Source organism: Lathyrus oleraceus, chromosome 4 (assembly GCF_024323335.1).
Source record: "Lathyrus oleraceus cultivar Zhongwan6 chromosome 4, CAAS_Psat_ZW6_1.0, whole genome shotgun sequence".
Classification (NCBI taxonomy): domain Eukaryota; kingdom Viridiplantae; phylum Streptophyta; class Magnoliopsida; order Fabales; family Fabaceae; genus Lathyrus; species Lathyrus oleraceus.
In genome coordinates, this window is record NC_066582.1 from 488,821,535 (window position 1) to 488,837,203 (window position 15,669).

Sequence of the window (15,669 nt, forward strand, 5' to 3'; positions counted from 1 at the left end):
CACATATTTGTCATTTTTCTGAAACTGAAACTAAAACTCACATGAAATGAATTTGCAACCAAAAATCATATTCAGCCAAAAGGGAAAAAACTGTTTGGATCTTTGTTTAAAGGGAAAGCTCAAAAATCTAATTTGCAAATCGTTGGCATTCCTACACAAATGATTATTAATAGTACTAGGAAGCAATTCTTGTTTATTAGCGTAAAGTAGAAAAAAGAAGCTTATATGCTCAAACGAACCCCATTTTTGGTGAGTATGCATAAAAATAGGGGGTTATTTTATCCAGAGTACTAGTTCCCCGAGATGGAAAACAAAAAATGTAATAAAATGTCCCTTAATATTAGAACCGCATCTCAGGACGGACACATAATACACACATCTCAGTACTTTATGTTGGAAAACAAATGTGAGTTGTATTGAGAAATAAATGTAAGTTCTAATACTCTTATTACCTTAAGATTTTAGATAAATATCTGATGTCTCTCTCACTATTATTAGCTTGCTTCCTGGAAGCAGAGTACAAAAAGTCAGTCAGATGCTTCCCATCTTCGCAAACACAATGGAACTACTGAAAGACAATGTTCCACAGTTGATGACAATCATTCATGTTGCACCTAATGAACATGTGGAAAACTTCATTGCTGGTGCTGTTCATAGATGGCATGTCCCTGTTGTATTGATTCCTGGTGGAACAACATATATGAGATATGATGCTTTTAGTGTATGCCCCATTGTCTCACTAAACTTCCATTTGCATAACAAATTCTTTTCAGCTTCTTATGTCGATTTTTGTTGCAGTAGTAGAAAATTGATTTAATACTCATGATATCTGCTACGTACCATGACCAGACTCTAGCTTTATCAACTTCTAGTGGGCGCTTAATTGAATACATGAATCTAAACTTTAATAATATCAAAATAATTGCTAATATCTGTCGCTCCCCGGATTTCCCGAATTCAAGTACAAACGCGAAAAGAGTGGCGTGGAAGAAAAGAGTAGAGTCGCCATCTATGTACATTTATCCCAAGAGGAGGGAAAGGTAGTACGGCATAACCAAGAGGGAACGGATAAAACAAAGTCTCGAACCAAAGAAAACCGAGTAAGGGGGCCGGTTACGTGAAGGGAAGGTTATCGCACCCCTTCACGTCTCTGGTACTCCACATGATCCACGTTTGCTATTTATGTCTAAAGTATGTGTATAAAAAGTCCTATATGCGATGCGAAAGAGAGAAAATCAAAATAGGGAAAAGAAAGAGTTATTGCTCGCACAGGCCCTACCCTGCTGCATACGTATCTCAAGAAGGATTGAGAATCAGAGCACCGTAGCTCGGCTAACCTATTTTTGTTTGTTTTGTGTTTTTTAGATGAACGACGTTACTACGCAATCTACCGGATGCTCGACCTTTGGAGACTTACTCGCCTGTAGTAGAAGGAGTTAACGTGTTCTTAGGAGAAGAAAAATCAATGAGTTTGTTTGTTTTAGGAATGCTCATACAAAAAGGAAGTCCTAGACGAAGGAACTGTGCTACCTTAATTGACATGTAAACGAGAGACTATACGAAGCCTAGCAATCCTATGGGGAGACGATCACACCATACAAAACAAACATGCATAAAATAAACCCGCCAAAGAGGGGGCTCAAACATCCGTGGGTAGGGCTTTAGTCAAGAGGGGTCATATCAACCTCGACAAACAAGCCATGGAAAGGTAATCAAATGGGCTCTTAACCACTGACATTGAACGTCAGGGTGAGCAGATCAAACGGGTAATGAGGATAAGACCTCATAGCTCTTAACGCTGGACAGGGTGAGCTTATGACAAAAAGTGGGGATTCAGAACGGTGGAACCCTCTCCACTGACTGACCGGACAAAAGATCTTGGGCTTTTGTTCTGAAGCATCGACATGTAGTGTGATCTTAAAGAACGACACACTGAATAACAGGGGATTGACTACTAATCCCTTTTATCCGTCAATTGCGTCTTTATGGAGGTCTTTAGCACTGGTGCCTCTTCTTGGAGGTCTTTGGGTACAAAAGTAAACACACAAAAACATTGCCTCCTATCGAGGTCTTCCAGCTAAGAAAGCGGTAAAATACGGGAAAATATGTAAAAGGGATCAAGAGATCTACCACACGGACAAAGGTCCGAAGTAACAGTAACTAAAGAAATAAGAAACCCAGAGATCTCTCAGGCTAGCACCATCAAAGAAAACAAGTCAGCAAAGCAATCAGAATAAATCTCCAAATGGTATCCCACAAATAAAGGGGAATACCAAGCAAGCTATCTCTTCAAGGTTCATGTGAGCCCTCACAAAAAAAACTCAACAAACAGGTTAGAGAAACAAGATGGGGTGCAATCAAGAGTTGCACCAAATAAGAGAATCACATGAATCATGCCATTAAAGTTCACAAAAAGCTCACAAAAAGCAACCAAGGGTAGGAGGCCTAAACCTCTTGTCAAACAAATGCATCAAAAGGGTATCAGAACTCAAAGTAGGGGCAATGATCCACACATCAAGACATGACATACCTACTGATTGGAGAGATCGATTGAAATTGAATTGCACCGTTGGCTTTGCAGAACAATCTTAGGGTTTATAAGAGAGGGAATTAGTTCTTTGCAGATGAGTTCCCTTCAGTCTCTGGAGGTTGCTCTGAATTAGTTAGAATCTCTCTCTAGGGTTTTGTTCCAAGGAAACTTCAGAGTGTTTTCAGCTTTCACCAATTCTCCTTCTCTTTTTCCTTTACTGAAATTTCAGGATTTATAACTTGATTTTCGTGGCCTTGTGGGCTCAAATAAGGGAGGTCCAAGTCCAAGATTTTTCTGTTATATTTTATTTATTTATTTATTTATTTATTTTTATTATTTTTAATTTTTTATTCGTTTTTTTATTTTTTTATTTTTTTTTATATTTTTTTATTTTTTTTATTTTTTTAATATATATATATATATATATATATATATATATATATATATATATATATATATATATATATATATATATATATATATATATATATATATATATATATATTTTATTATTTTCAAAACGCGTGGGCTTCGCCTAGCGAGCATGACAGCTCATGAACAAACTTTTGCTCCTTCAAGATTAACATTTTGAATGATGAATAGACCCTATTTGAACATGTTGGAATTAACTCAAGTCATTTCCTGGCCATTTCAACTTCAGTTGACCAACAGTTGACTAGAGGTCGAACCCCAATTCAGATGAACTTTGCTGAAATGCAATATGAAATGTTAAATGACCTAAAAATGAATGCATGAATGAGGAGGGCAAATTTGAGGTGCTACAGCTGCCCCTATTCAATCAACTGTGAACCTGAACGGATGAAGGCAGCGGCTATCAGACTTTCAAGGTAAACAGGGATTGAATACCAAAAGAACCGGAGAATTTGCACTCTGACGAATCAAGGAAAGCGGGGCCATTTACCGATGGCGGCTTCAAAACAAAACTGATATTTACCGATATCAAGGAAAGCGAGGCCATTTACCGATGGCAGCTTCAAAAGCAAATTGATATTTACCGATATCAAGGAAAGCGAGGCCATTTACCGATGGCGGCTTCAAAACAGATTTGATATTTACCGATATCAAGGAAAGCGAGGCCATTTACCGATGGCGGCTTCAATGGGGAGGAACAAGATGTTTACAAGTGAAACAAGACCAGACATTTACCGATGACTAGGAAGGAACTCGATGTTTACCGACATCGAACAATGATGTTTATAAGTGAGACAAGGCCAGACATTTACCGATGACTGGGAAGGAACTCAATGTTTACCGACATCGAACAATGATGTTTATAAGTGAGACAAGGCCAGGCATTTACCGATGACTGGGAAGGAACTCGATGTTTACCGATATTGAACAATGATGTTTATAAGTGAGACAAGGCCAGACATTTACCGATGACTGGGAAGGAACTCGATGTTTACCGACATCGAACAATGATGTTTACCGACACCGAACAATGATGTTTACCGACACCAAAGAAAGAATACGCTTATGAAACGAAACCATTTACCGATGGCGAAAATGAAACACTCGATATTTACGGATAGCGAATCTGCTGGGGAATCTTAAATGACAAAACCATTTACCGATGGTTAACAAGCGGCTGATGTTTACTGACATCGAACAATGATGTTTACCGACACCAAAGAAAGGAAAGGACACACACGGGTGTTGACAGAACGATTTTTTTTGTAGACACCATGAGAGGCATGCCATTTACTGATGGCCAACGATTGGAATTCGACGTTTACCGACATCGAAAGATGATGTTTACCGACATCAAAGAAAAGCACAGACATTACGGGGATCAATACGACACTTACCGGTATCGCAAGGATGACATCTACATATGTCAAAATAGGGCAGACACTTACTGGTGACTAAATCTGAATAGAATCAAGCTTTCCTTTCACGGACTGGTGGGAAAATATATCTCACGGGGATTATCGATTCTGAATGTTGCCAAGAGCAACTGCTGCAAATGTGCTCCACTGATGTTGAAAAATGATCTGTCTCTTCCGGAGATATGATCCAATCTGGTTTAATACATGTATGCATATGTTTGGGTTTTCTATGGCGTAATGCTCCACACTGAATGGAAATGCTACGCGATTTGAGAATGCGAATGCAAATGATGATTACTATATGCAAGATGCAAAGGGAGGAAAACTCCTGCTGGGAAAGCAAATGATCACTTTACTGAGCACACAATTTCTGATTCGATCTTCCAACTCTGCGGGGACATACAACAATTCTGCTGAGGATACTTACTGATCTGACATTCTCGGAACGGTAGAGAAACCAACTCAACTGGGGAGTCACTTGTTGGGAAAACACCAACCTCTCGACCATGCTGGGGAAACAAATTCTGAACTCGACTTAGATGACCCAACCTCTTACACGACTGGATAGTGTTGAAACAACGGGGTCTTCCTTCGAACAAACTTTGGCTCTTCTGCTTTAGCCATCAATCAAAGATAGTAACCTGCAAAACGGCAGGACATACATGCCCCAGGGGATCGTATGGACAGAATATACTCAAGTGTACTCAACATTCAAAATAATTTTCAGATGTTTTATCTTTCCGCACGTCATTGTCTAACCTTCATGTTTTTAGATGCAATGTTTATCAAAAATTCGAACGTTTTTTGCAAACAAAACAGTAGAATAAAAAAAACAAGAGAGCAATTTGACTGAATAACGACTTTTATTGATCGAAAATGGCCTATTAAGGCAAATACATCAGGAAGCAATTCCTAGGAAGAGGTAATTGCGCCAAAAGAGAAAATAAACTATCCTATTGGCAATGTGAACACGGCATTCCACTATTTTCCAATTCTGTTATGACTCATAGATCTTCACTTTCCCCCAAATTCTTTGCTTTCTGAGAAGAGTGATTGGACCGATCATATCCTTCAAGATGGTAGACACTGAAACGCGATGAAGCACAGATAACTCAGACTGTAGTCTTCGCTTTAATCCCTCTTTTGCCTGGACCGCCTTTTCAGGTTTTCAATCCACCGGGATACCCATTTTTGCCTAAGCCGCCTTTGCAGGTTTTTGACTTACCGGGTGTACATATTATTTTTATTCTTTATCCCTAACTTTTGCCCGAACCTTTTTCTTTTTCTATTGGTTCGCCGGGATGCCCTTTTTTGCCTGGACTTTCTTCTTCTTCTTTTTTTGTCCAGCGGGTCAGTTTATGCGAAGTATTTTTTGACTACATCTGAATTCAAATGGAGACGGAAAATCTTCACCATCCATAGTTGTAAGCATCAAGGCTCCACCAGAAAAGACCTTCTTAACAACATATGGACCTTCATAATTCGGAGTCCACTTGCCCCTGTTATCTGTACTGGGAGGAAGGATCCTCTTCAAAACCAAGTCACCTATTTGATAGCTTCGAGGACGCACTTTCTGATCAAAGGCCTTCTTCATCCTTCTCTGATATAGTTGTCCATGGCACACAACTGCTAATCGCTTTTCCTTAATTAAATTTAACTCATCAAACCTGGCTTGAACCCACTCAGCCTCGTCAAGTTTTACATCCATCATCACCCTCAAAGAAGGGATTTTAACTTCTACTGGCAAGACTGCCTCCATGCCATACACAAGTGAAAACGGAGTTGCCTCGGTTGACGTACGCACTGAGGTACGATACCCATGCAAAGCGAAAGGCAACATCTCATGCCAATCCTTGTACGTCACAACCATCTTTTGCACAATCTTCTTAATGTTCTTGTTTGCCGCCTCTACAACACCATTCATCTTTTGTCTGTAAGGAGAAGAATTGTGGTGTTCGATCTTAAAGTCTTTGTAAAGCTCTTTTATCATCTTGTTATTGAGATTCAAACCATTATCAGTGATGATTCTCTCAGGAACCCCATAATGACAGATAATTTCTTTCTTAATGAATCGAGCGACCACTTGTCTGGTAACATTGGCGTAGGAAGCTGCTTCCACCCACTTGGTAAAGTAATCAATCACGACTAGGATGAAGCGGTGTCCATTAGAAGCAGTAGGTTCAATCTTTCCAATCATATCGATGCCCCACATCGCGAATGGCCAAGGAGAATTCATAATATTCAGAGGGTTTGGTGGTACATGCACTTTATCTGCATAGATATGACATTTGTGGCACTTCCAAACGTATTTGGAACAATCAGATTCCATGGTTATCCAGTAATAACCGGCTCTTAACAATTTCTTGGCCATTGCATGACCACCAGCATAGGTACCGAAAGATCCCTCGTGTACTTCCTGCATTAACATGTTTGCTTCGTGTCTAACCATGCATCTGAGCAGAACCATGTCAAAGTTCCTCTTGTACAACACATCATCCTTGCTCAAGTAAAAGCTTCCAGCTAGCCTTCTCAGTGTCTTCTTGTCATTCTTTGACGCTCATTCAGGATACTCTTGGCTTTTGAGGAAATTCTTAATATCATAAAACCACAACTTCTCATCAATAACAGACTCGGCTGCAAACACATACGCAGGCCTCTCGAGTCGATTCACAGTAACGTGTGGCACATGATTCTGCCAATGAACTTTAATCATGGAAGACAAGGTGGCTAAGGCATCAGCCATTTGATTTTCATCTCGGGGTACATGATACAACTTTACTGTCTTGAAGAAAGTCAGGATCCTTCTAGTGTAATCTCTATAAGGAATCAAATGCGGCTGATGAGTATTCCAGTCTCCATTGACTTGGTTAATCACTAGAGCAGAATCTCCATAAATGTCCATAGTTTTGATCCTTAGATCGATGGCTTCCTCAATCCCCATGATACAAGCCTCGTACTCAGCTTCGTTGTTGGTTACTTCAAAAGTCAATCTGGCGGAAAAAGGTATGTGTGCACCTTTAGGATTAATGAGTACTGCCCCAACACCATTTCCATTCACATTTACCGCCCCATCAAACATCAGTGTCCACTTGTCATCGGGATCCGGTCCTTCATCAACAAGAGGTTCTTCACAATCTTTCATCTTTAAGTACATGATATCTTCATCGGGGAATTCAAACATCATCGGCTGATAGTCATCAATTGGTTGCTCGGCAAGGTAATTAGACAGAATACTACCCTTGATGGCCTTTTGCGACGTGTATTGGATATCATACTCTGTCAAAATCATCTGCCAACGAGCCACTTGTCCGGTAAGAGCCAACGTTTCAAAGATATACTTTACTGGGTCCATCTTAGAAATCAACAAGGTAGTATGGTTCAACATATACTGTCTTAGTCGGCGAGCAGCCCATGCCAAAGCGCAGCAAGTTTTCTCGAGCAGCGAATATCTTGTTTCACAGTCGGTAAACTTTTTGCTAAGGTAGTATATTGCATGCTCTTTTCGACCAGACTCGTCATGCTGTCCCAATACACACACCCCATCGAATTCTCTGTTACTGAAAGGTACATTATCAGAGGCCTCCCAGGAACTGGAGGTATAAGAATTAGAGGTTTCTGCAAATATTATTTTATCTTATCAAAAGCTTTTTGACAATCAATGTTCCACCTGATTTCTGGATCTTTTCTTAGCAATTTAAATATCGGTTCGCACGTAGCTGTTAGGTGAGATATGAACCGTGCAATGTAGTTCAGCCTCCCTAAAAACCCACGAACCTGCTTTTCCGTTCTTGGTTCAGGCATTTCTTGAATAGCTTTTACTTTCACTGGATCAACCTCAATCCCTTTCTTACTGACAGTAAAAAACCTAACAGCTTTCCAGATCTCACTCCAAATGTACACTTGTTTGGATTCAACCTCAGTTTGAAATTTCTCAATCTTTCAAACAACTTTTGCAAGTTTACCAAGTGCTCCTCTTCTGTCTGAGACTTCGCAATCATATCATCCACGTACACTTTAATTTCTTTGTGCATCATGTCATGAAAGAGAGTCGTCATAGCTCTTTGGTAGGTAGCACCGACGTTCTTCAACCCAAATGGCATCACCTTATAACAGAAAGTGCCCCAAGGTGTAATGAATGTCGTCTTCTCCATGTCTTCTGGCGCCATCTTGATTTGATTATAGCCAGAAAATCCATCCATGAAAGAGAAAACCGAGGACTGAGCAGTGTTATCGACCAATACATCAATGTGAGGTAATGGGAAGTCATCTTTCGGACTGGCTCTGTTTAAATCTCGGTAATCGACACACATCCTGACTTTACCATCCTTCTTCGGCACGGGTACGATGTTGGCCACCCAAGGGGGATAATTGGTAATTGCTAGAAAACCTGCATCCAACTGTTTATGAACCTCCTCTTTGATCTTGACAACCATATCAGGACTAGTTCTGCGAAGCTTCTGCTTTACTAAAGGACAATCTTCTCTGAGAGGTAGCCTGTGCACCACAATATCTGTATCCAAACCAGGCATATCTTGATACGACCATGCGAATACGTCCACATATTCTTGCAACATTTCAATCAGCCCTCTCTTGACCTTTTCCTCTAAAGCGGCCCCTATCTTGATCTCCTTCTTTGCGTCCTCAGTACCAAGGTTAATGACTTCCAACTCTTCCTGATGAGGTTGAATGACCATTTCCTCCTGTTTCAATAGTCTGGCCAATTCTTTGGGGAGTTCACAATCTTCTTCACTCTCCTCTTCGGCTTGGTAAATGGGATTATCGAAGTCATACTGAGCCATAACAGAACTGTTTTTAATGGAATCCGCAAGATCAATTCTGCACGAATGATGTTTCATGCTTTATTTTAGAAAAGAGTTCAAGGAAGTCACAAAAAAAAACATTGCCATTTGTAGCACCTCAAATTTGCACCCTACCTTTGTACATTCATTTCATATTAGGTCATTAACATAACCCACTGCATAGCATTGCATAGCCATTTGCCCAAGTGCAAGCCCACTGACAAATTAGGTCAAACTGGTCAGGAGAATCAGTCAGTCAAGCAAGCCAGTGCTATTTTCATTGGGACAAAGCCCTAGGATTGGTTTATCAAGTTCATATGGTCTAAGGATCATTGTGAAGTGATTTGGACAAAGATTGGATGATCAAAGCTCATCAGTCAAGCTGAATTTCAGCTGGAACCATAGAAAGTCAACTGTGGTCAACTGTGGTCAACTGTGCTTGATTTTATGGATTGGAAGGTGTGAGATGGTTTGAAAGGCTTCATTCATGTCCATACAAGTCTCATTTGACATATCAAAGACCAAGGTTGAAGATTTGGAGGTCAGACAAGAAGTTTCCCAAAATGGCAGGTGACCTGTAATTTCAGCTGCCCAAAATGGAAACTTTTTCTCCTCAAAATAACTTCATCATACAAGCTTCAAATGGAATTTTGTCCAACATGAAAGTTGAAGATCTTGATCTCACCATTCCAAAAAGTCCAAGAACTTGAAATTCCCATGTGTGGTTGGCAAGATATGGTCCAATCATTTTCAGAAAATGCCCGAAATCAAAGTGCCATAACTTTCACATGGAGTGGCCAAATTGGATGGTTTTTATTTGAGCAAATCACATTTGATGTGTATTTTCATAATCCATCATCACATTTTTCCAAAAGCATTCACACAAAAAGGCCATTTTTTCAAGTGCACTAATTAAAATCCAAGGGCAAAATGGTCCAATTTGAGAAATATTTGGAATTTTGAAATGAGGCTTTTTGTAACACTTTCTAAATATCATTTGTGACTTGTTTGAACCAAATTTGGACAGAAAATGAGCTGCATTAAGGAAGGACATTTTGGCCACACACTTGAAAAATACACTTAACACTAATCCTTCCATTTTGCTTAATCTTAATTAATTTTGGATTAGGGAGAGGTATAAATAGATAATTGTAACTGTATTGCTTAAGCACTAATCATTTTTCAAGATCCAAACAGAAAATCACAAAAAACTCTCTCAATTCTCTCACTTTTTCTCCATTTTTTCACAAACTTTTTTCTCAATTCATCAATATTTCACCATTGTTCTTGCAAATTCTTGTGTGAATCTTCATCTGTAGGTAATTGGCAAGAACTGTTTGCATCAATTGGAGCTCAAATCCATCAAAAACTCCAACTGTCCAAGCTTGCTCATCAATGGCAAATCAAGAATTCGAGCACCTGGAGTATTGTTGAGCTACCAAAGCTGTACCAATCATCTTCCTAATCAACATACTTCACCTGTTTTCGAGAATTGAAGCGAAACAAGCACAAATTCATCAACTGCCATCGAACAAGGTTGGAATTCGAATCTAACCGTTTGCCAAATTGAGATATGATATGTGTAGATCGTTGATTGTAGAATGTAGTGCAACTTGTAGAATTAGAATCCATTAAGATTTGAAGGAGAAATCACGATTTGAACTTGTGGTATCAAACCTTCTTTCGCACGATCCGTCCAGCACATTAGGATTTAGGAAATTTCGTTTGCATATTTGTAATCTACGTTGGAAGACGAAGGCAACGGTATAAGGCTCGTTAATTTTCGTTGAAAAAAGTTCGAAGCCGCAGCTGGAAGGTGACGAAGATGAACGCGAGGAAGAACGTTAAGAATCTGAAAAATTCCGCTGTAGATCCTGCACTTTCGCATGGCATTTTTGAATCTTGTTTTCCACCAAATAACCGGCGAATCACCACGTGACAGCGAATAAATGGCACTGTGCGTTTTAGGCTTGGCATGGATTAATTACGTTACTGCCATCAGCGTTGTAATTAATTAATTAATTCACATAATCTTTAATAATTATTTCAATAAACATTCCAAATCTTATAAAAATCACATAAAATCCATTTTTAATCCAAATTTCGTGAGACTTTTTTTGTTAGCTTCATAATTTTGTCTAGAATTTTATAGGTATGATAGCTCAAGTTGTGCTTGGTGGATTTTTGCTTTTGTCTAGGGATCTTTGTCATGTGTGCATTTTTTGTATGTTTCACCATTTTTAACATGAAATACTCATACCTTATCCAAATTAGATGAAATTTCACATGCTAATTCTTGACTCCTTGCTGGTTATTTTGATGTATAGTTTGTGAATTTTGGATCTCTAGTTTGGTAGTTATGATGTGTGCAAGTTGAGTGTGACAATTTGTGTCACACTAGGTTAGGTCAATTTCATGAAATTATTTGACATGCCTAGGCTTTTCCAATTGATCTCAAATTTTGCATGCTGTGTCTTGTATATGTCTAGTTTCACCATGAATTTTTGCATGAATTGTTGATTCATTTTCCATTTAATTGAGATTTTTGCTTGCTGGTTAGACATTTTTGGTCTTTGCTTGACTACTTGACTTCCATGTCTCATGAAATGCTCATACTATATCATATGAATGTGAAATTTGATGGAGTGATTCATAACATGTTTAGGTGTAGTTTGGCTTTGGTCCCATCCATTTCTTAATTGTTTTCACTGTTTGGAATGTGATTGAAGTTAATGCTCATTTTATTACCATGTGTTGACTTGTTTGGATTGCTGCTGACTTTATGATTTTCATTGACCTACTTCCTGTTGTCCAAATGGCATGAAAATTGATATGTAGTTCATTGAATGGGTCCTGTTTAGGCTGGAATTTTTGTGGAATTTATTGAGCTGTTTAGGTATTTGTTTGAGTGATATCATTCTGTTTGCTCCTATATGACTCATAATTGCCTAGCTTGATCTAATTTGTGCATGAAATTAATTTGGTGTATAGTTTAGACATGAGACCAATTGGATTCTCTTTGTATGTGATTAATGTTGATTTTGATCATGTTTCACTTGCTGTTTTGACTTTTTCACTTCTTTTTGACCCTAGGCTTGTCCTAGTGGTCTTGTATCTCATGTTTGAATGTGATTTTCAGGTTAAAAGGCAAAATACCTTAAGGAGGTGGATTCACATTTGATTGAGATATCATTTGACAATTGTACACTAACTTGTTTTGTTTTGTAGGATGTTTGGATCCTTTGAGTTGCTTGCACTTTGGTGCATTGGATTGTGTTTGTCTGTTTATAGCTAATTGTAAACCATTTGCTGTTTAGTTCTGTGATTGGTATACTGATGATATTTGATTGATTTCAGGTACATTAGTTGCTAATATTGCTTTGCTTTGCTTGATAAGCAATTTTCACTGAGGTATAACATTCTTGTCTCCATGTAGTCTGGAAGACCTGGCCTGTTACTTGGCCAGGCAACTGTTTGAAGTCCTCCTTAAGAGGCGATGTTTGTGCTTGTTTACATTTGTGCCAAGCAGGGAAAGTCCTTATTTAAGGCAATTGGCGGAACCCAAGGGATATGCAATCTATCCCCCGCTATTCTGTTGAGTCGTCCCTCTGCTCACACCACCGTGTTGATGCATTGGGACACAAACCCAAGATCTCGTACTATGTACAGTTGTGTCAGAGTCTCGAGTGTAGAAGGGTTCCCACATTCTGAACCCACGCTCCTTTGTCTGAAGCTCTCCCTAACCAGGGATAAGAGCTGTGAAGTCTTATCTTCACTCTCCTTTCATCAGCTTCGCCTTAGCCCCTCAATGGCAAGGTTAAGAGCTAACACTACCTCTGTACAGTTGGCTTGCCTTTGCAGCCTTACCCTTTGTTTGAGCCTCACTTGTGTGCATATAGTGTGTGCTGTTTGTGATTGATTTGCTATTGCTTGTGAATAGGATAGGCTGGCTCCTTGTGCCAGTTAGCTAGAAACCTTGACTTAGGGACAATCTCGCATGATAACATCTAGGCTCGAGTTAGTCTCCCTAGTTGTGTTTCCCTCTGTCATCTGGTTAGGCTAGTCCTGTGTCCCTCCGTAGGGGAACTACGTCGCCCTGATCCTCATACCAGATGAGGTACGTAGGCAGGAGATGAGCAGATCTCTCCGGGCGCCTGTGTCTTTGTTTTGTGTTGTTGTGTGCTTGGAAGTTGATGTAAGTCCATCGAGTGGCATTCGGGTTCCAGTATGCGTGTTTTTGGTTCGGATGCTGATGTAAGTCCAGTGATTGGCATTCAGGCTCCACGTTTGCCTTTTTGTGTGTGTTTTGGTTCGGGTGCTGATGTAAGTCCAGTGATTGGCATTCAGGCTCCATGTTCGCCTTTGCCTGCTTTTGTTTGTGTGCGTGTTAGCCGAGCTACGAATGCTCTGATTCTCCTTCGTCCAAAGGAGATACGTATGCATAGGATGCGATATCCTAGCGAGCATGTGTCGTTTCCCCTGTCGAACTACTTTGACTCTGATGTCTATGGTTGATAGACTAAGTAGGCCCAGGATGCGATATCCTGCCGAGTCAGTCTTGTTTATTTCTTGTGTCTCTTTCAGCCAGTGTGTGTGTGAGCAGTGTTTTAGCAACCATTTTCCTTCCTATTGTGCGTGGATCCCGTCGAGTACGACGGATGCGTAGGGGTGCTAATACCTTCCCTTCGCATAACCGACTCCCGATCCCATTCTCTCTGGTCGCGAGACCATGCTTTTTCCAGGTTTACTCTGAGCGTTTCCTTTCCCTCTTTTGGGATAAATAACGCACGGTGGCGGCTCTGTTGTTCTTGTTTTCCCGCCGGTTTTTCGCGTAATGCGACAGTTGGCGACTCTGCTGGGGAAATACAGAGTAGTTGACCTGTGCTGGTCCATCTTCCCTAAGCGAGTCTCTCCTAGCGCTCTCTAGGTTAGGGCTTTGGTTGCTTTTTGCTGTGTTATTTATTGCATTCATTGCTTATTGTTTGCATGTATTGTTTGCAATAATGTTTGCATTCATTCATATTCATCTGCTGTGCTGGCTGTGCTTCTCTGTTTGGGGGGGGGGGGGGGGAATTACTCGAGGTAAAAGGCCTAATACCCAGGCTATGAGTGCAATCTAGGAAACCTAGGAATAGAGTGATTCATGGGAAGCGGGTGGTGTACGCCACTTAGCGGAACATTGATATCACGAGCAGTTCAGACTCTGATGGGGTATTATCGGTGCATACATCTGGTGTGCACAGGATGATATTCTTGAAAGGGTTGTTTATCCTGCGTTTCTCTCGACCTTACCCTGGCCTAGATGACACCCGTGAGTGGGAAGGGATGATTATTACAGGTACTGTTGCTGACTTGTTGGTGACTTGTCGGTGACTCTTGGTACTGATGGTGACTGTGAATTATGGACATTTATTTCTGGGACGCCGGAGTTCTGTCCGTGGTTTATCAGCGGGTTCCGTTTATTTCGGATCCCCGGGTTGAATTTGAGAGTACCTGTTCAGAGGATCTGGCTGTCATCCGTTCAGTGGATGTTCCTGTGATGATGGTGATGTAATCTCCAGTTCCGTTTATTTCGGAACTCCCCAAGTCGGATTTATGGTGACTCAGTTGACTGTGACTGGTTCAGAGAATGGGTCTTCAGATGACTTGGTGGCACAGCGACCTGCATTCATGCATTTGCATTGGTCTCATTTCGCATTCATCTGCATTCAACTCATGTCTGTCCGTACTCAGGGTCCAATATTTTTAACAGAGACTCAGGTTGAGAGACATCCAGATGTCATTGTTGATAAAATTTTATCCGTCTCTGTGAAACCAAAATCTAAGGACAGAATATTCCTAGTACGGATAGACATTGCATGTGTGAGTCATACTAACCCATTTCCTGTTTTGTAGGTTTCGGTATTCGACCGGTGCGTGATAACACGAAATTATATCATATTTTAGGACTTAATTCCATTAAATTCTATGACTATTTATTTCGGTTTACTGCATTTTATGAGATATTACGTGGTATTTTCTTCCTATTTGTCTCAGGTAGTCTATTTCGAAGAACAAGTGAAAATGGAAGAAAAGGAGGTGCAAAAAGGAGAGAAAAGGAACCAAATGCCAAAGCCCAGCCCAAAGCGCACAAGTCACCAATGTTGTGCCTGTGACGGACGTCACAGGGTGCGTGACGAGCGTCACGCAAAGCAGCCTTGTGACGGACGTCACACATGGTGTGACGAGCGTCACACCGTTCCACTACTTTTTTGGCGCAAGTAACGCCCTCAGAAGACTTGAAGAAGAGACGTTGAGGAGTTTGTGTCCTATATCCACGCCGTGCATTTAGCCACGTTGAAGAACTTGAGAAACGGAAAGCAGTTACCAGCACCAATATAAATAGCTATCTCTAAAACCTAAAAGGGCTCTCTCGGTTTTTCCACGCTCATATTGCCGAAGCTTTGCCAATTTTCTTTTCACGCTTTTGCTTATTTTTTCTTTTCCAGCA

The 15,669-nt window shown here is 40.3% G+C and overlaps 1 protein-coding gene across 1 annotated transcript in view; it reads left to right on the forward strand.

Annotated features, from left to right (window-relative positions):
- The window catches only part of LOC127076520 (probable lipid-A-disaccharide synthase, mitochondrial), a 131,097-nt gene that overhangs the window by 43,820 nt on the left and 71,608 nt on the right, over positions 1-15,669 (forward strand). The gene's annotated exons all lie outside the window — the stretch shown is intronic.